We start from the raw sequence: 21780 nt of genomic DNA on the forward strand, positions 1-21780 counted from the left end.
CAAGGAATGCTTATCAAACACTTATTAGGAGCATCCCACAGGTGAACAGGCTAATTGGGAACAGGTGGGTGCCATGATTGGGTATAAAAGCAGCTTCCATGAAATTCTCAATCATTCACAAACAAGGATGAGGCGAGGGTCACCATTTTGTGAGCAAATGCATGAGCAAATTGTCAAAACACTTTAAGAGCAACATTTCTCAACCATCCATGGTCTGTAATATCATCAAAAGGTTTAACGAGAAAGCCCTGCACGTAAGCGATATTACAGACCATCGTTCCCTCAGGCGATACCGCATCAAAAAGCGACTTTAGTGTGTAAAGGATATCACCGCACGGGCTCAGGAACACTTCATAAAACCACTGTCAGTAACTACAGTCGGTCGCTCCATCTGTAAGTGCAAGTTAAAACTCTACTATGCAAAGCAAACGGCATTTATCAGCAACACCCAGAAACGCTGCCGTCTTCGCTGGGGCCGAGCTCATCTAAGATGGACTGATGCAAAGTGGAAAAGTGCCCTGTGGTCGAATTGTTTTAGGAAACTGTGGACGTTGTGTCCTCTAGGACAAATTACCATCTGTATTGTTATAGGCGCAAAGTTGAAAAGCCAGGATCTGTGATGGTATGGGGGTGTATTAGTGCCCAAGGCATGGGTAACTTACACATCTGTGAAGGCACCATTAATGCTGAAAGGTGCATTGAGGTTTTGGAGCAACATATGTTAACATCCAAGCAACGTTATCATGGACGCCCCTGCTTATTTCAGCAAGACAATGCCAAGTCAGGTGTTACAACAGCGTGGCGTCATAGTGAAACAGTGTGAGTACTAGACTGGTCTGCCTGTAGTCCAGACCTGTGTCCTATTGAAAATGTGTGGCGCATTACGAAGTGTAAAATACGACAACGGAGACCCCGGACTGTTGAACAACTTAAGTTGTACATCAAGCAAGAATGGGAAAGAATTACACTTGAAAGCTTCAGAAATTGGTCTCCTCAGTTCCCAAGTGTTTACTGAGTGTTGTTAAAAGGAAAGGCCATGTAACACAGTGGTAAAAATACCCCTGTGCCAACTTTTTTGCAATTAGTTGCTGTCCATAAATTATTATTTGCAAAAATATGAAAAATAAGTTTATCAGTTCAAACATTAAATATCTTGTCTTTGCAGTCTATTCAATTGAATCGAGGTTGGATTTGTACAACATTGTATTCCTTTATTTATTTACAAATCCCACAACATGTCAACTTCACTGGTTTAGGTGTTTTTAATTAAATCTGACATCTCATTTAGGGCCTGATCTGTGCTTGTATTAAAACACGTGCAAACTTGATACCAAACTCAACTCTGATCTACTAAAATCGCCTCTTAGAAGAGCAAAATAGAAAGCACAATCATTTTAGCGTTTCAGTCTTCATCTAATTATCAGAACATCCACAATACTATGAGGAGGAGCTACGGAAATAATCAATTAGCGCTCGCAATGTGATTTATCAAGACTGAAAATGTTATGCGAGCGCTGTTTTGCGTCTGTATTTACCACAGTTGAATTGTGCGTCCAAACTGGCACAGTTACGCACAAACGGCGGCGTCCCGGTCTGTGTCAGGAGGCGATCACTGCAATAATAGACAATTAAGGGAGTCTGTGTGCGTGTCAACATATTTGGGCTGCCGGTAATAAAAAATATTGGACACTTTGTCTATTCTGCAATGTTATTTCACAATTGTAAGACTGCTGTCAGGCTGGCCCCTGACAGTTTGTTTGTGTTTTAGTTTTTCCTGTGTGTGTGTATTATTTCCTGTCTTTAGTTCCGGTCAGCGCTCTTATTTTTCCTGTTCTTTCTCCCTGAGTGCTGTGTCCCCTCAGCTGCGGCTGATTGGCACCTAGCCACACCTGGTGTCAATCAGCCCACTCCTATTTAGTCAATGTCACTTCCGAATTGTCGCTCCTGTCGTGTCATTGCAGCGTAGCGGTAAGCTATATTTCGGTATCAGTTTGTAGCTTACTGTCTTTTGTTCCCTGCTTCCGTTTTGTTTTCATACTACAAGTAACGACTTCTGTTTTCCTGCTCACTACCCGCTACCTTCCACGCTAGGCTCTTCTGTTTTTGCTAGCTCCCATGCTAAGCTCCTTTTGTTTTCTAGCTCCCATGCTAACTCGTTCATATTTCACTGTTTGTTGCATTTTTGTTGCGTTTCACTTGATTGTAAAATATGTCGATCGAAAGCGGGTCTAACATTCATATTTTGTCAATATTCAGGGTTTTATCGTTCATAGAAAAATGGAAAATTCCATTACGTTTTTTAAGGCGATCCGTCATAACGTTTTTAGCATTCAATCAGACATTACTGTGAGATTTTGTAGTAGTGTTCCTAAAAATAGATATACCGGCCCCCAGAAACATTTTTTTCTCGAAATGTGGCCCCCCCCGAATCTAAATAATTGCCCAAGCCTGATCTATTACATTGCATAGTTGGAGTTTTTTGACGTATCTGCTTTTTGCAGTACAACAGCCATCTGGGCTTGGTCCACCACCGCTGGTTTACACTTCTGAGAAGATTTCGTTTCACTTGATTGTAAAATATGTCGATCGAAAGCGGGTGTAACATTTATATTTTGTCAATATTCAGTGTTTTATCGTTCATAGAAAAATGTAAAATTCCATTACGTTTATTAAGGCGGTCTGTCATAACGTTTTAGCATTCAATCAGACATTACTGGGAGGTTTTGTAGTAGTGTTCCAGACACATTTTTTTCTCGAAATGTGGCCCCCCCGAGTCAAAATAATTGCCCAGGCCTGATCTATTCCATTGCATAGTTGGAGTTTTTTGACCTATCTGCTTTTTGCAGTACAACAGCCATCTGGGCTTGGTCCACCACCGCTGGTTTACACTTCTGGGAAGATGTCGTTTCACTTGATTGTAAAATATGTCGATTGAAAGCGGGTGTAACATTCATATTTTGTCAATATTCAGTGTTTTATCGTTCATAGAAAAATTTAAAATTCCATTTACGTTTTTTAAGGCGGTCTGTCATAACGTTTTTAGCATTCAATCAGACATTACTGTGAGGTTTTGTAGTAGTGTTCCAGGCACATTTTTTTCTCGAAATGTGGCCCCCCCTCCGAGTCAAAATAATTGCACAGGCCTGATCTATTCCATTGCATAGTTGGAGTTTTTTGACATATCTGCTTTTTGCAGTACAACAGCCATCCGGGCTTGGTCCACCACCGCTGGTTTACACTTCTGAGAAGATGTCGTTTCACTTGATTGTAAAATATGTCGATCGAAAGCGGGTGTAACATTCATATTTTGTCAATATTCAGTGTTTTATCGTTCATAGAAAAATTGAAAATTCCATTACGTTTTTTAAGGCGGTCTGTCATAACGTTTTTAGCATTCAATCAGACATTACTGTGAGGTTTTGTAGTAGTGTTCCAGACACATTTGTAGTAGTGTTCCTAAAGATGGATAAACCGGCCCCCAGACACAATATTTTTTTCTCGAAATGTGGCCCCCCCGGGTCTAAATAATTGCTCAGGCCTGATCTATTCCATTACATAGTTGGAGTTTTTTGACCTATCTGCTTTTTGCAGTACAACAGCCATCCGGGCTTGGTCCACCACCGCTGGTTTACACTTCTGAGAAGATGTCGTTTCACTTGATTGTAAAATATGTCGATCGAAAGCGGGTGTAACATTCATATTTTGTCAATATTCAGTGTTTTATCGTTCATAGAAAAATGTAAAATTCCATTACGTTTTTTAAGGCGGTCTGTCATAACGTTTTTAGCATTCAATCAGATATTACTGTGAGGTTTTGTGTAGTAGTGTTCCTAAAAATGGATATACCGGCCCTCCAGACACATTTTTTTCTCGAAATAAGGCACCCTCGAGTCTAAATAATTGCCCAGGCCTGATCTATTCCATTGCATAGTTGGAGTTTTTTGACCTATCTGCAAATTTGCAGTACAACAGCCATCTGGGCTTGGTCCACCACCGCTGGTTTACACTTCTGGGAAGATGTCATTTCACTTGATTGTAAAATATGTCGATCGAAAGCGGGTGTAACATTCATATTTTGTCAATATTCAGTGTTTTATCGTTCATAGAAAAATGTCAAATTCCATTACGTTTTTTAAGGCGGTCTGTCATAACGTTTTTCGCATTTAATCAGACATTACTGTGAGGTTTTGTAGTAGTGTTCCTAAAAATGGATATACTGTCCCCCAGACACATTTTTTCTCGAAATGTGGCCCCCCCCGGGTCTAAATAATTGCCCAGGCCTGATCTTTTCCATTGCATAGTTGGAGTTTTTTGACGTATCTGCTTTTTGCAGTACAACAGCCATCTGGGCTTGGTCCACCACCACTGGTTTACACTTCTGGGAAGATGTTGTTTCACTTGATTGTAAAATATGTCGATCGAAAGCGGGTGTAACATTCATATTTTGTCAATATTCAGTGTTTTATCGTTCATAGAAAAATGTAAAATTCCATTAGGTTTTTTAAGGGGGTCTGTCATAACGTTTTTAGCATTCAATCAGATATTACTGTGAGGTTTTGTAGTAGTGTTCCTAAAAATAGATATACCGGCCCCCAGACACATTTTTTTCTCGAAATGTGGCCCCCCCGGGTCTAAATAATTGCCCAGGCCTGATCTATTCCATTGCATAGTTGGACTTTTTTGCTCGTATCTGCTTTTTGCAGTACAACGGCCATCTGGGCTTGGTCCACCACCACTGGTTTACACTTCTGGGAAGATGTCGTTTCACTTGATTGTAAAATATATCGATCGAAAGCGGGTGTAACATTCATATTTTGTCAATATTCAGTGTTTTATCGTTCATAGAAAAATGTAAAATTGCATTACGGTTTTTAAGGGGGTCTGTCATAACGTTTTTAGCATTCAATCAGACATTACTGTGAGGTTTTGTAGTAGTGTTCCAGACACATTTTTTTCTCGAAATGTGGCCCCCCCTCCGAGTCAAAATAATTGCCCAGGCCTGATCTATTCCATTGCATAGTTGGAGTTTTTTGACGTATCTGCTTTTTGCAGTACAACAGCCATCTGGGCTTGGTCCACCACCGCTGGTTTACACTTCTGGGAAGATGTCGTTTCTCTTGATTGTAAAAGATGTCGATCGAAAGCGGGTCTAACATTCATATTTTGTCAATTTTCAGTGTTTTATCGTTCATAGAAAAATGTAAAATTCCATTACGTTTTTTAAGGCGGTCTGTCATAACGTTTTTAGCATTCAATCAGACATTACTGTGAGGTTTTGTAGTAGTGTTCCAGACACATTTTTTTCTCGAAATGTGTCCCCCCCGAGTCAAAATAATTGCCCAGGCCTGATCTATTCCATTGCATAGTTGGAGTTTTTTGACGTATCTGCTTTTTGCAGTACAACAGCCATCTGGGCTTGGTCCACCACCGCTGGTTTACACTTCTGGGAAGATGTCGTTTCACTTGATTGTAAAATATGTCGATTGAAAGCGGGTGTAACATTCATATTTTGTCAATATTCAGTGTTTTATCGTTCATAGAAAAATTGAAAATTCCATTACGGTTTTTAAGGCGGTCTGTCATAACGTTTTTAGCATTCAATCAGACATTACTGTGAGGTTTTGTAGTAGTGTTCCTAAAAATAGATATACCGGCCCCCAGACACATTTTTTTCTCGACATGTGGCCCCCCCGAGTCTAAATAATTGCCCAGGCCTGATCTATTCCATTGCATATTTGGAGTTTTTTGACGTATCTGCAAATTTGCAGTACAACAGCCATCTGGGCTTGGTCCACCACCGCTGGTTTACACTTCTGGGAAGATGTCGTTTCACTTGATTGTAAAATATGTCGATCGAAAGCGGGTGTAACATTCATATTTTGTCAATATTCACTGTTTTATCGTTCATAGAAAAATGTAAAATTCCATTACGTTTTTTAAGGCGGTCTGTCATAACGTTTTAGCATTCAATCAGACATTACTGTGAGGTTTTGTGTTGTAGTGTTCCTAAAAATAGATATACCGGCCCCCAGACACATTTTTTTCTCGACATGTGGACCCCCGGGTCTAAATAATTGCCCAGGCCTGATCTATTCCATTGCATAGTTGGAGTTTTTTGACATATCTGCTTTTTGCAGTACAACAGCCATCTGGGCTTGGTCCACCACCGCTGGTTTACACTTCTGGGAAGATGTCGTTTCACTTGATTGTAAAATATGTCGATCGAAAGCGCGTGTAACATTCATATTTTCATATTTTTTCAATATTCAGTGTTTTATCGTTCATAGAAAAATGTAAAATTCCATTACGGTTTTTAAGGCGGTCTGTCATAACGTTTTTAGCATTCAATCAGACATTACTGTGAGGTTTTGTGTAGTAGTGTTCCTAAAAATGGATATACCGGCCCCCAGACACATTTTTTTCTCGAAATATGGACCCCCGGGTCTAAATAATTGCCCAGGCCTGATCTATTCCATTGCATAGTTGGAGTTTTTTGACATATCTGCTTTTTGCAGTACAACAGCCATCTGGGCTTGGTCCACCACCGCTGGTTTACACTTCTGGGAAGATGTCGTTTCACTTGATTGTAAAATATGTCGATCGAAAGCGGGTGTAACATTCATATTTTGTCAATATTCACTGTTTTATCGTTCATAGATAAATGTAAGATTCCATTACGGTTTTTAAGACGATCTGTCATAACGTTTTTAGCATTCAATCAGACATTACTGTGAGGTTTTGTAGTACTGTTCCTAAAAATGGATATACCGGCCCCCAGACACATATTTTTTTCTCGAAATGTGGCCCCCCCGAGTCTAAATAATTGCCCAGGCCTGATCTACTCCATTGCATAGTTGGAGTTTTTTTTACCTATCTGCTTTTTGCAGTACAACAGCCATCTGGGCTTGGTCCACCACCGCTGGTTTACACTTCTGGGAAGATGTCGTTTCACTTGATTGTAAAATATGTCGATCGAAAGCGGGTGTAACATTCATATTTTGTCAATATTCAGTGTTTTATCGTTCATAGAAAAATGTAAAATTCCATTACGTTTTTTAAGGCGGTCTGTCATAACGTTTTTAGCATTCAATCAGACATTACTGTGAGGTTTTGTAGTAGTGTTCCTAAAAATGGATATACCGGCCCCCAGACACATTTTTTTCTCGAAATGTGGCCCCCCCAGGTCTAAATAATTGCCCAAGCCTGATCTATTCCATTGCATAGTTGGAGTTTTTTGACATATCTGCTTTATGCAGTACAACAGCCATCTGGGCTTGGTCCACCACCGCTGGTTTACACTTCTGGGAAGATGTCGTTTCACTTGATTGTAAAATATGTCGATCGAAAGCGGGTGTAACATTCATATTTTGTCAGTATTCAGTGTTTTATTGTTCATAGAAAAATGTAAAATTCCATTACGGTTTTTAAGGCGGTCTGTCATAACGTTTTTAGCATTCAATCAGACATTACTGTGAGGTTTTGTAGTAGTGTTCCTAAAAATGGATATACTGGCCCCAGGACACATTTTTTCCTCGAAATCTGGCCCCCCCCCAAGTCTAAAGAATTGCCCAAGCCTGATCTATTCCATTGCATAGTTGGAGTTTTTTGACGTATCTGCTTTTTGCAGTACAACAGCCATCTGGGCTTGGTCCACCACCGCTGGTTTACACTTCTGGGAAGATGTCGTTTCACTTGATTGTAAAATATGTCGATGGAAAGCGGGTGTAACATTCATATTTTGTCAATATTCACTGTTTTATCGTTCATAGAAAAATGTAAGATTCCATTACATTTTTTAAGGCGGTCTGTCAGAACGTTTTTAGCATTCAATCAGACATTACTGTGAGGTTTTGTAGTAGTGTTCCAGACACATTTTTTTCTCGAAATGTGGCCCCCCCAGGTCTAAATAATTACCCAGGCCTGATCTATTCCATTGCATAGTTGGAGTTTTTTGACCTATCTGCTTTTTGCAGTACAACAGCCATCTGGGCTTGGTCCACCACCGCTGGTTTACACTTCTGGGAAGATGTCGTTTCACTTGATTGTAAAATATGTCGATGGAAAGCGGGTGTAACATTCATATTTTGTCAATATTCACTGTTTTATCGTTCATAGAAAAATGTAAAATTACATTACGTTTTTTAAGGCGGTCTGTCATAACGTTTTTAGCATTCAATCAGACATTACTGTGAGGTTTTGTAGTAGTGTTCCTAAAAATAGATATACCGGCCCTCCAGACACATTTTTTTCTCGAAATGTGGCCCCCCCGAGTCTAAATAATTGCCTAGGCCTGATCTATTCCATTGCATAGTTGGACTTTTTGACCTATCTGCTTTTTGCAGTACAACAGCCATCTGGGCTTGGTCCACCACCGCTGGTTTACACTTCTGGGAAGATTTCGTTTCTCTTGATTGTAAAATATGTCGATCGAAAGCGGGTGTAACATTCATATTTTGTCAATTTTCAGTGTTTTATCGTTCATAGAAAAATGTAAAATTCCATTACGTTTTTTAAGGCGGTCTGTCATAACGTTTTTAGCATTCAATCAGACATTACTGTGAGGTTTTGTAGTAGTGTTCCAGACACATTTTTTTCTCGAAATGTGGCCCCTCCTCCGAGTCAAAATAATTGCCCAGGCCTGATCTATTCCATTGCATAGTTGGAGTTTTTGACCTATCTGCTTTTTGCAGTACAACAGCCATCTGGGCTTGGTCCACCACCGCTGGTTTACACTTCTGGGAAGATGTCGTTTCACTTGATTGTAAAATATGTCGATCGAAAGCGGGTGTAACATTCATATTTTGTCAATATTCACTGTTTTACCGTTCATAGAAAAATTTGAAATTCCATTACGGTTTTTAAGACGGTCCGTCATAACGTTTTTAGCATTCAATCAGACATTACTGTGAGGTTTTGTAGTAGTGTTCCTGAAAATAGATATACCGGCCCCCAGACACATTTTTTTCTCGAAATGTGGCCTCCCCGAGTCGAAATAATTGCCCAGGCCTGATCTATTCCATTGCATAGTTGGAGTTTTTTGACGTATCTGCTTTTTGCAGTACAACAGCCATCTGGGCTTGGTCCACCACCGCTGGTTTACACTTCTGGGAAGATGTCGTTTCACTTGATTGTAAAATATGTCGATGGAAAGCGGGTGTAACATTCATATTTTGTCAATATTCACTGTTTTATCGTTCATAGAAAAATGTAAAATTCCATTACGTTTTTTAAGACGGTCTGTCATAACGTTTTTAGCATTCAATCAGACATTACTGTGAGGTTTCGTGTAGTAGTGTTCCTAAAAATGGATATACCCCAGACACATTTTTTTCTCGACATGTGGCCCCCCCTCCGAGTCAAAATAATTGCACAGGCCTGATCTATTCCATTGCATGGTTGGAGTTTTTTGACGTATCCGCTTTTTGCAGTACAACAGCCATCTGGGCTTGGTCCACCACCGCTGGTTTACACTTCTGGGAAGATGTCGTTTCACTTGATTGTAAAATATGTCGATCGAAAGCGGGTGTAACATTCATATTTTGTCAATATTCAGTGTTTTATCGTTCATAGAAAAATGTAAAATTCCATTAGGTTTTTTAAGGCGGTCTGTCATAACGTTTTTAGCATTCAATCAGACATTACTGTGAGGTTTTGTAGTAGTGTTCCTAAAAATAGATATACCGGCCCTCCAGACACATTTTTTTCTCAAAATCTGGCCCCCTCGAGTCAAAATAATTGCCCAGGCCTGATCTATTCCATTGCATAGTTGGAGTTTTTTGCTCGTATCCGCTTTTTGCAGTACAACAGCCATCTGGGCTTGGTCCACCACCGCTGGTTTACACTTCTGGGAAGATGTCGTTTCTCTTGGTTGTAAAATATGTCGATCGAAAGCGGGTGTAACATTCATATTTTGTCAATATTCAGTGTTTTATCGTTCATAGAAAAATGTAAAATTCCATTACGTTTTTTAAGGCGGTCTGTCATAACGTTTTTTAGCATTCAATCAGACATTACTGTGAGGTTTTGTAGTAGTGTTCCTAAAAATAGATATACCGGCCCTCCAGACACATTTTTTTCTTGAAATGTGGCCCCCCCGAGTCTAAATAATTGCCCAGGCCTGATCTATTCCATTGCATAGTTGGAGTTTTTGACGTATCTGCTTTTTGCAGTACAACAGCCATCTGGGCTTGGTCCACCACCGCTGGTTTACACTTCTGGGAAGATTTCGTTTCACTTGATTGTAAAATATGTCGATCGAAAGCGGGTGTAACATTCATATTTTGTCAAATTATCAGTGTTTTATCGTTCATAGAAAAATGTAAAATTCCATTACGGTTTTTAAGGCGGTCTGTCATAACGTTTTTAGCATTCAATCAGACATTACTGTGAGATTTTGTAGTAGTGTTCCACAGACATTTTTTTCTCGAAATGTGGCCCCCACCCCCGAGTCAAAATAATTGCCCAGGCCTGATCTATTCCATTGCATAGTTGGAGTTTTTTGACATATCTGCTTTTTGCAGTACAACAGCCATCTGGGCTTGGTCCACCACCGCTGGTTTACACTTCTGGGAAGATGTCGTTTCACTTGATTGTAAAATATGTCGATCGAAAGCGGGTGTAACATTCATATTTTGTCAATATTCAGTGTTTTATCGTTCATAGAAAAATGTAAAATTCCATTACGTTTTTAGCATTCAATCAGACATTACTGTGAGGTTTTGTAGTAGTGTTCCTGAAAATGGATATACCAGCCCCCAGACACATTTTTTTCTCGAAATGTGGCCCCCCCCTCGAGTCTAAATAATTGCCCAAGCCTGATCTATTCCATTGCATAGTTGGAGTTTTTTGACCTATCTGCTTTTTGCAGTACAACAGCCATCTGGGCTTGGTCCACCACCGCTGGTTTACACTTCTGGGAAGATGTCGTTTCACTTGATTGTAAAATATGTCGATCGAAAGCGGGTGTAACATTCATATTTTGTCAATATTCAGTGTTTTATCGTTCATAGAAAAATGGAAAATTCCATTACGTTTTTTAAGGCGGTCTGTCATAATGTTTTTAGCATTCAATCAGACATTACTGTGAGGTTTTGTTGTAGTGTTCCTAAAGATGGATAAACCGGCCCCCAGACACATTTATTTCTCGAAATGTGGCCCCCCCGGCTCTAAATAATTGCCCAGGCCTGATCTATTCCATTGCATAGTTGGAGTTTTTTGACGTATCTGCTTTTTGCAGTACAACAGCCATCTGGGCTTGGTCCACCACCGCTGGTTTACACTTCTGGGAAGATGTCTTTTCACTTGATTGTAAAATATGTCGATCGAAAGCAGGTGTAACATTCATATTTTGTCAATATTCACTGTTTTATCGTTCATAGAAAAATGTAAAATTCCAGTACGGTTTTTAAGGCGGTCTGTCAGAACGTTTTTAGCATTCAATCAGACATTACTGTGAGGTTTTGTAGTAGTGTTCCTAAAAATAGATATACCGGCCCCCAGACACACATTTTTTTCTCGAAATGTGGCCCCCCTGAGTCTAAATAATTGCCCAGGCCTGATCCATTCCATTGCATAGTTGGAGTTTTTTGACATATCTGCTTTTTGCAGTACAACAGCCATCTGGGCTTGGTCCACCACCGCTGGTTTACACTTCTGGGAAGATGTCGTTTCACTTGATTGTAAAATATGTCGATCGAAAGCGGGTGTAACATTCATATTTTGTCAATATTCACTGTTTTATCGTTCATAGAAAAATGTAAAATTCCATTAGGTTTTTTAAGGCGGTCTTTCATAACGTTTTTAGCATTCAATCAGACATTACTGGGAGGTTTTGTGTAGTAGTGTTTCTAAAAATAGATATACCGGCCCCCCAGACACATTTTTTTCTCGAAATGTGGCCCCCCCAGGTCTAAATAATTGCCCAAGCCTGATCTATTCCATTGCATAGTTGGAGTTTTTTGACATATCTGCTTTATGCAGTACAACAGCCATCTGGGCTTGGTCCACCACCGCTGGTTTACACTTCTGGGAAGATGTCGTTTCACTTGATTGTAAAATATGTCGATCGAAAGCGGGTGTAACATTCATATTTTGTCAATATTCAGTGTTTTATCGTTCATAGAAAAATGTAAAATTCCATTACGTTTTTTAAGGCGGTCTGTCATAACGTTTTTAGCATTCAATCAGACATTACTGTGAGGTTTTGTAGTAGTGTTCCTAAAAATGGATATACCGGCCCCCAGACACATTTTTTTCTCGAAATGTGGCCCCCCCAGGTCTAAATAATTGCCCAAGCCTGATCTATTCCATTGCATAGTTGGAGTTTTTTGACATATCTGCTTTATGCAGTACAACAGCCATCTGGGCTTGGTCCACCACCGCTGGTTTACACTTCTGGGAAGATGTCGTTTCACTTGATTGTAAAATATGTCGATCGAAAGCGGGTGTAACATTCATATTTTGTCAATATTCAGTGTTTTATCGTTCATAGAAAAATGTAAAATTCCATTAGGTTTTTTAAGGCGGTCTGTCATAACGTTTTTAGCATTCAATCAGACATTACTGTGAGGTTTTGTAGTAGTGTTCCTAAAAATGGATATACCGGCCCCCAGACACATTTTTTTCTCGAAATGTGGCCCCCCCAGGTCTAAATAATTGCCCAGGCCTGATCTATTCCATTGCATAGTTGGAGTTTTTTGCTCGTATCTGCTTTTTGCAGTACAACAGCCATCTGGGCTTGGTCCACCACCGCTGGTTTACACTTCTGGGAAGATGTCGTTTCACTTGATTGTAAAATATGTCGATCGAAAGCGGGTGTAACATTCATATTTTCATATTTTTTCAATATTCAGTGTTTTATCGTTCATAGAAAATTGTAAAATTCCATTATGTTTTTTAGGGCGGTCTGTCATAACATTTTTAGCATTCAATCAGACATTACTGTGAGATTTTGTAGTAGTGTTCCTAAAAACAGATATACCGGCCCCCAGACACATTTTTTTCTCAAAATGTGGCCCCCCCGAGTCTGAATAATTGCCCAGGCCTGATCTATTCCATTGCATAGTTGGACTTTTTTGCTCGTATCTGCTTTTTGCAGTACAACAGCCATCTGGGCTTGGTCCACCACCGCTGGTTTACACTTCTGGGAAGATGTCGTTTCACTTGATTGTAAAATATGTCGATCGAAAGCGGGTGTAACATTCATATTTTGTCAATATTCAGTGTTTTATCGTTCATAGAAAAATGTAAAATTCCATTAGGTTTTTTAAGGCGGTCTGTCATAACGTTTTTAGCATTCAATCAGACATTACTGTGAGGTTTTGTAGTAGTGTTCCAGACACATTTTTTTCTCGAAATGTGGCCCCTCGAGTCTAAATAATTGCCCAGGCCTGATCTATTCCATTGCATAGTTGGAGTTTTTTGACCTATCTGCTTTTTGCAGTACAACAGCCATCTGGGCTTGGTCCACCACCGCTGGTTTACACTTCTGGGAAGATGTCGTTTCACTTGATTGTAAAATATGTCGATCGAAAGCGGGTGTAACATTCATATTTTGTCAATATTCAGTGTTTTATCGTTCATAGATAAATGTAAGATTCCATTATGTTTTTTAAGGCGGTCTGTCATAACGTTTTTAGCATTCAATCAGACATTACTGTGAGGTTTTGTGTAGTAGTGTTCCTAAAAATGGATAATCCGGCCCCCAGACACATTTTTTTCTCGAAATGTGGCCTCCACGAGTCTAAATAATTGCCCAGGCCTGATCTATTCCATTGCATAGTTGGACTTTTTTGACCTATCTGCTTTTTGCAGTACAACGGCCATCTGGGCTTGGTCCACCACCGCTGGTTTACACTTCTGGGAAGATGTCGTTTCACTTGATTGTAAAATATGTCGATCGAAAGCGGGTGTAACATTCATATTTTGTCAATATTCAGGGTTTTATCGTTCATAGAAAAATGTAAAATTCCATTTACGTTTTTTAAGGCGGTCTGTCATAACGTTTTTAGCATTCAATCAGACATTACTGTGAGGTTTTGTAGTAGTGTTCCTAAAAATACATATACCGGCCCTCCAGACAGATTTTTCTCTCGAAATGTGGCCCCCCCGAGTCTAAATAATTGCCTAGGCCTGATCTATTCCATTGCATAGTTGGACTTTTTTGCCCGTATCTGCTTTTTGCAGTACAACAGCCATCTGGGCTTGGTCCACCACCGCTGGTTTACACTTCTGGGAAGATGTCGTTTCACTTGATTGTAAAATATGTCGATCGAAAGCGGGTGTAACATTCATATTTTGTCAATATTCAATGTTTTATCGTTCATAGATAAATGTAAAATTCCATTACGTTTTTTAAGGCGGTCTGTCATAACGTTTTTAGCATTCAATCAGACATTACTGTGAGGTTTTGTGTAGTAGTGTTCCTAAAAATAGATATACCGGCCCCAGGACACATTTTTTCCTCGAAATGTGGCCCCCCCGTGTCTAAATAATTGCCCAGGCCTGATCTATTCCATTGCATATTTGGAGTTTTTTGACATATCTGCTTTTTGCAGTACAACAGCCATCTGGGCTTGGTCCACCACCGCTGGTTTACACTTCTGAGAAGATGTCGCTTCACTTGATTGTAAAATATGTCGATCAAAAGCGGGTGTAACATTCATATTTTGTCAATATTCAGTGTTTTATCGTTCATAGAAAAATGTAAAATTCCATTACGTTTTTTAAGGCGGTCTGTCATAACGTTTTTAGCATTCAATCAGACATTACTGTGAGGTTTTGTGTAGTAGTGTTCCTAAAAATAGATATACCGGCCCCAGGACACATTTTTTCCTCGAAATGTGGCCCCCTCGAGTCGAAATAATTGCCCAAGCCTGATCTATTCCATTGCATAGTTGGAGTTTTTTGACCTATCTGCAAATTTGCAGTACAACAGCCATCTGGGCTTGGTCCACCACCGCTGGTTTACACTTCTGGGAAGATGTCGTTTCACTTGATTGTAAAATATGTCGATCGAAAGCGGGTGTAACATTCATATTTTGTCAATATTCAGTGTTTTATCATTCATAGAAAAATGTAAAATTCCATTACGTTTTTTTAAGACGGTCTGTCATCACGTTTTTAGCATTCAATCAGACATTACTGTGAGGTTTTGTAGTAGTGTTCCTAAAAATGGATATACCGGCCCCCAGACACATTTTTTTCTCGAAATATGGCCCCCCCTCCGAGTCAAAATAATTGCACAGGCCTGATCTATTCCATTGCATAGTTGGACTTTTTTGCTCGTATCTGCTTTTTGCAGTACAACAGCCATCTGGGCTTGGTCTACCACCGCTGGTTTTCACTTCTGAGAAGATGTCGTTTCACTTGATTGTAAAATATGTCGATCGAAAGCGGGTGTAACATTCATATTTTGTCAATATTCAGTGTTTTATCGTTCATAGAAAAATGTAAAATTCCATTACGTTTTTTAAGGCGGTCTGTCATAACGTTTTTAGCATTCAATCAGACATTACTGTGAGGTTTTGTAGTACTGTTCCTAAAAATGGATATACCGGCCCCCAGACACATTTTTTTCTCGAAATGTGGCCCCCCCGGGTCTAAATAATTACCCAGGCCTGATCTATTCCATTGCATAGTTGGAGTTTTTTGACGTATCTGCTTTTTGCAGTACAACAGCCATCTGGGCTTGGTCCACCACCGCTGGTTTTCACTTCTGGGAAGATGTCGTTTCACTTGATTGTAAAATATGTCGATCGAAAGCGGGTGTAACATTCATATTTTGTAAATATTCAGTCTTTTATCGTTCATAGAAAAATGTAAAATTCCATTACGTTTTTTAAGGCGGTCTGTCATAACGTTTTTTAGCATTCAATCAGACATTACTGGGAGGTTTTGTAGTAGTGTTCCAGACACATTTTTTTCTCGAAATGTGGCCCCCCCGAGTCTAAATAATTGCCCAAGCCTGATCTATTCCATTGCATAGTTGGACTTTTTTGCTCGTATCTGCTTTTTGCAGTACAACAGCCATCTGGGCTTGGTCCACCACCGCTGGTTTACACTTCTGGGAAGATGTCGTTTCACTTGATTGTAAAATATGTCGATCGAAAGCGGGTGTAACATTCATATTTTGTCAATATTCAGGGTTTTATCGTTCATAGAAAAATGTAAAATTCCATTTACGTTTTTTAAGGCGGTCTGTCATAACGTTTTTAGCATTCAATCAGACATTACTGTGAGGTTTTGTAGTAGTGTTCCTAAAAATACATATACCGGCCCTCCAGACAGATTTTTCTCTCGAAATGTGGCCCCCCCGAGTCTAAATAATTGCCTAGGCCTGATCTATTCCATTGCATAGTTGGACTTTTTTGCCCGTATCTGCTTTTTGCAGTACAACAGCCATCTGGGCTTGGTCCACCACCGCTGGTTTACACTTCTGGGAAGATGTCGTTTCACTTGATTGTAAAATATGTCGATCGAAAGCGGGTGTAACATTCATATTTTGTCAATATTCAATGTTTTATCGTTCATAGATAAATGTAAAATTCCATTACGTTTTTTAAGGCGGTCTGTCATAACGTTTTTAGCATTCAATCAGACATTACTGTGAGGTTTTGTGTAGTAGTGTTCCTAAAAATAGATATACCGGCCCCAGGACACATTTTTTCCTCGAAATGTGGCCCCCCCGTGTCTAAATAATTGCCCAGGCCTGATCTATTCCATTGCATATTTGGAGTTTTTTGACATATCTGCTTTTTGCAGTACAACAGCCATCTGGGCTTGGTCCACCACCGCTGGTTTACACTTCTGAGAAGATGTCGCTTCACTTGATTGTAAAATATGTCGATCAAAAGCGGGTGTAACATTCATATTTTGTCAATATTCAGTGTTTTATCGTTCATAGAAAAATGTAAAATTCCATTACGTTTTTTAAGGCGGTCTGTCATAACGTTTTTAGCATTCAATCAGACATTACTGTGAGGTTTTGTGTAGTAGTGTTCCTAAAAATAGATATACCGGCCCCAGGACACATTTTTTCCTCGAAATGTGGCCCCCTCGAGTCGAAATAATTGCCCAAGCCTGATCTATTCCATTGCATAGTTGGAGTTTTTTGACCTATCTGCAAATTTGCAGTACAACAGCCATCTGGGCTTGGTCCACCACCGCTGGTTTACACTTCTGGGAAGATGTCGTTTCACTTGATTGTAAAATATGTCGATCGAAAGCGGGTGTAACATTCATATTTTGTCAATATTCAGTGTTTTATCATTCATAGAAAAATGTAAAATTCCATTACGTTTTTTTAAGACGGTCTGTCATCACGTTTTTAGCATTCAATCAGACATTACTGTGAGGTTTTGTAGTAGTGTTCCTAAAAATGGATATACCGGCCCCCAGACACATTTTTTTCTCGAAATATGGCCCCCCCTCCGAGTCAAAATAATTGCACAGGCCTGATCTATTCCATTGCATAGTTGGACTTTTTTGCTCGTATCTGCTTTTTGCAGTACAACAGCCATCTGGGCTTGGTCTACCACCGCTGGTTTTCACTTCTGAGAAGATGTCGTTTCACTTGATTGTAAAATATGTCGATCGAAAGCGGGTGTAACATTCATATTTTGTCAATATTCAGTGTTTTATCGTTCATAGAAAAATGTAAAATTCCATTACGTTTTTTAAGGCGGTCTGTCATAACGTTTTTAGCATTCAATCAGACATTACTGTGAGGTTTTGTAGTACTGTTCCTAAAAATGGATATACCGGCCCCCAGACACATTTTTTTCTCGAAATGTGGCCCCCCCGGGTCTAAATAATTACCCAGGCCTGATCTATTCCATTGCATAGTTGGAGTTTTTTGACGTATCTGCTTTTTGCAGTACAACAGCCATCTGGGCTTGGTCCACCACCGCTGGTTTTCACTTCTGGGAAGATGTCGTTTCACTTGATTGTAAAATATGTCGATCGAAAGCGGGTGTAACATTCATATTTTGTAAATATTCAGTCTTTTATCGTTCATAGAAAAATGTAAAATTCCATTACGTTTTTTAAGGCGGTCTGTCATAACGTTTTTTAGCATTCAATCAGACATTACTGGGAGGTTTTGTAGTAGTGTTCCAGACACATTTTTTTCTCGAAATGTGGCCCCCCCGAGTCTAAATAATTGCCCAAGCCTGATCTATTCCATTGCATAGTTGGACTTTTTTGCTCGTATCTGCTTTTTGCAGTACAACAGCCATCTGGGCTTGGTCCACCACCACTGGTTTAGACCACTTATCTAAAGGCACACAGTATTCCTAGTATGAAGTAGACTTGATTTTTGGTAAGCGCTCAAATATTCACAGACAGCTGTGTCCCTCCTGCTGTTCTGGAAACATCTCAATCCCTTATGTATAGTCGGCCTTTGAAATATTCCAGCGTGGCTCTGCCGTATACTTCCTGGCCTCGCATGCTCCGTCTTCCTCCTCCTTCCTCCCATGTGAACATCAGAGCTCTGGCACCGGCAAACGAGGGAGTTCTGCTCCGGAGTTGTGAGCGTGCCGCACCCTTGGGAGGATGGGAAGCAGGACTTCACATGACGGGCTTCATTTTCTATTTCGGCTTTATCGCCTGAGGAATATGTAGAAGCGTCTCTTCTGTTGTATTCTTAATGCGCTTTTATATTCCTGCCGTGCTGGGGCTGGCCAGCCAAGAACGACTTATTTTACTGACTAAATTAACTATGTAGAAATGTTTGTCTTGTCACCGTTTTTTTTTGGTTCGCAGTCTAGGGTTGTACGGTATACCGGTATTAATATAGTACCGCGATACTAATGAATGGGGGCGGGGATCGATTCGAAATCGAATCGAATACGTTTTGCGTTTCAGAATCAGTTCTCATTTAAAAAAAATCACACTAGATATGCGCGGATAGGCAATTATATCATCCGCAACCGCATCACTAAAGTCGTCATCGAACCGCCACCCACCCGAACCAACATTTCATCAAAGCCACACCCGCCCGTTGTTATATATCTAATATAGAGGATGCAAGGCATTAGTGAGGTTAGACCGTGTAACTCCCTCCAAATAGCACAGACACAAGGGCTTTCTTGAACTGATTTATTTGAAGGCTTTCTTTGCCTTCAAATTCACCGTGAAAACTGTAATAAATAAAGCAGGTTACAAACGTACAAATAATAACATGCACAGCATGTGGATCAAACATGATACCAAGTAAAATACCAACAAATTTTACTCGTTGGCCATACCCGGAAGTAGCTTCCTTACTTCCGTCCGCAGACCAAACGAGACACTTCAAAATAAAAGTATGCCCACATACTGTTTCAAAGAGTGCTGCTCGTTTTTCCTATGTGGGTAAATAAATAAATGGGTTGTACTTGTATAGCGCTTTTCTACCTTCAAAGTACTCAAAGCGCTTTGACACTACTTCCAAATTTACCCATTCACACACACATTCACACACTGATGGAGGGAGCTGCCATGCAAGGCGCCAACCAGCACCCATCAGGAGCAAGGGTGAAGTGTCTTGCTCAGGACACAACGGACGTGACGTGGTTGGTACCAGGTGGGAATTGAACTAGGGACCCTCGGGTTGCGCACGGCCACTCTACCACTGTGCCACACCGTCCCTGGTAACAACATTGAACTATTTATAAATGGTTGATTTCTATAGGCTAGTAAGGTAAAGTGTTGTACCTGACAAGTTTGGGCTACCTTGCTTCTGCAGGCTTCATCAGAGGTGTCACGTGATGTTAGCGTCACGTTGTCTGTGATGTGTTATATGGATTGTACCATCAAGAGTTGTCAGCTACAACACTTTACCTACTAGCCTGTATAAATCCACCATTTATAAATACACGTCAGTAGGGGTGGTATAGCTCGGTTGGTAGAGTGGCCGTGCCAGCAACTTGAGGGTTGCAGGTTCGATTCCCGCTCCCGCCATCCTAGTCACTGCCGTTGTGTCCTTGGGCAAGACACTTTACCCACCTGCCCCCAGTGCCACCCACACTGGTTTAAATGTAACTTAGATATTGGGTTTCACTATGTAAAGCGCTTTGAGTCACTAGAGAAAAGCGCTATATAAATATAATTCACTTCACAATTCACACTAGGCTAAATGAACCTCTTCCACATAGCATTGAACTATGTATAATGTAGCGGCTGGCTAAGGGGTGTTAGCCAATGACTTTGGCTGGGGGGCGGGACTTCCGGGAAAGATAGGGAAGTGACGTTGTCGACAGGAAGTGAGAGTTCAAGTTGTCTCGGGGAAAGCGTTAGAGACATGAGAGCTGTTGTGTGGTTGTATTACATCTTGTGAAATAAAGACAAGACAAACGAAGAAGTTTTATGAGCCTACATTACTGGGATTATTACAATATATATTTACCAATTGGTTCAACCGCCACCCGCCAGAATCTATTTAAAATCTATTTTTTCGTCATGTCACCCGCCCGACCCGCGGTTGTGACCGCAAACCACGCATCTTTAATACACAGCGATACCATAACAATGCAATCCAATTCCAAAACCGAACCTGACCCAGCAACACTCAGAACTGCAATAAACAGAGCAATTGAGAGGAGACACAAACAAACCAAAAGTAGTGAAACAAAAATGAATATTATCAACAACAGTATCAATATTATTTATAATTTCAGCATAGCAGTGATTAAAAATCCCTCATTGACATTGAAATATGTGAAATATATTTATATAGCGCTTTTCTCTAGTGACTCAAAGCGCTTTACATAGTGAAACCCAATATCTAAGTTACATTTAAACCAGTGTGGGTGGCACTGGGAGCAGGTGGGTAAAGTGTCTTGCCCAAGGACACAACGGCAGTGACTAGGATGGCGGAAGCGGGAATCGAACCTGCAACCCTCAAGTTGCTGGCATGGCCACTCTACCAACCGAGCTATGTCATTAGATATTTATAAAAATGACAAAAAAGAACAATAGTGTCACAGTGGCTTACACTTGCATGGCATCTCATAAGCTGGACAACACACCGTGTCCAATGTTTTCACAAAGATAAAATAAGTCATATTTTTGGTTCGTTTAATAGTTAAAACAAATTTACATTATTGCAATCAGTTGATAAAACATTGTCCTTTACAATTATAAAAGCTTTTTTTAAAAAAAAAACCTACTCCTCTGCTAGCATGTCAGCAGACTGGGGTAGATCCTGCGGAAATCCTATGTATTGAATGAATACAGAATCGTTTTGAATCGGAAAAATATCGTTTTTAAATCAAGAATCTAATCGAAAAACTCGATATATTATCGAATCGTGACCCCAAGAATCGATATTGAATCGAATCGTGGTACACCCAAAGATTCGCAGCCCTACTAATGAATCAATTTCGGTACTATACCGTCTCTGAAAAGTACTGTTCCCGCGCCCACGTCAAACTAACATCTTGTTATTGTTGGTTTACGAGCAGACAAGCATGTTCGGCGGCACACAATCACAGAGTACTTACAGAGAGACAAAGTGTGCGGACAGACAAGGGAGAACGGATGCATTTTGGCTTGAAACTAACGATAAAGGTAAAGTTATAACAATGAAACTCCCTCAGAAAGAGGTGCTTTAATACATGGCTAGCTAGCTAGCGGCTAATGTCCATTTGCAGTCGGCAGTGTTTTAGCTACTTCTAAATCACTAATCCTCCCTTCCATGGCGACAAAGTAGGTTTCTTACAAGTATCATCCCTGCAGGACGAGTAATAGCTAAACATGCTTCACTATACACCGTAGCTCACAGGCTTCAAAATGTAAACC

The 21780-nt window shown here is 40.2% G+C and overlaps 1 protein-coding gene across 1 annotated transcript in view; it reads left to right on the forward strand.

The window, feature by feature from the left end:
* LOC133543114 (protein kinase C-binding protein NELL1-like) overlaps positions 1-21780 on the forward strand; it is an 881729-nt gene that overhangs the window by 351358 nt on the left and 508591 nt on the right. The gene's annotated exons all lie outside the window — the stretch shown is intronic.

The sequence above is a fragment of the Nerophis ophidion genome, linkage group LG25 (genome assembly GCF_033978795.1).
Source record: "Nerophis ophidion isolate RoL-2023_Sa linkage group LG25, RoL_Noph_v1.0, whole genome shotgun sequence".
Classification (NCBI taxonomy): Eukaryota; Metazoa; Chordata; class Actinopteri; order Syngnathiformes; family Syngnathidae; genus Nerophis; species Nerophis ophidion.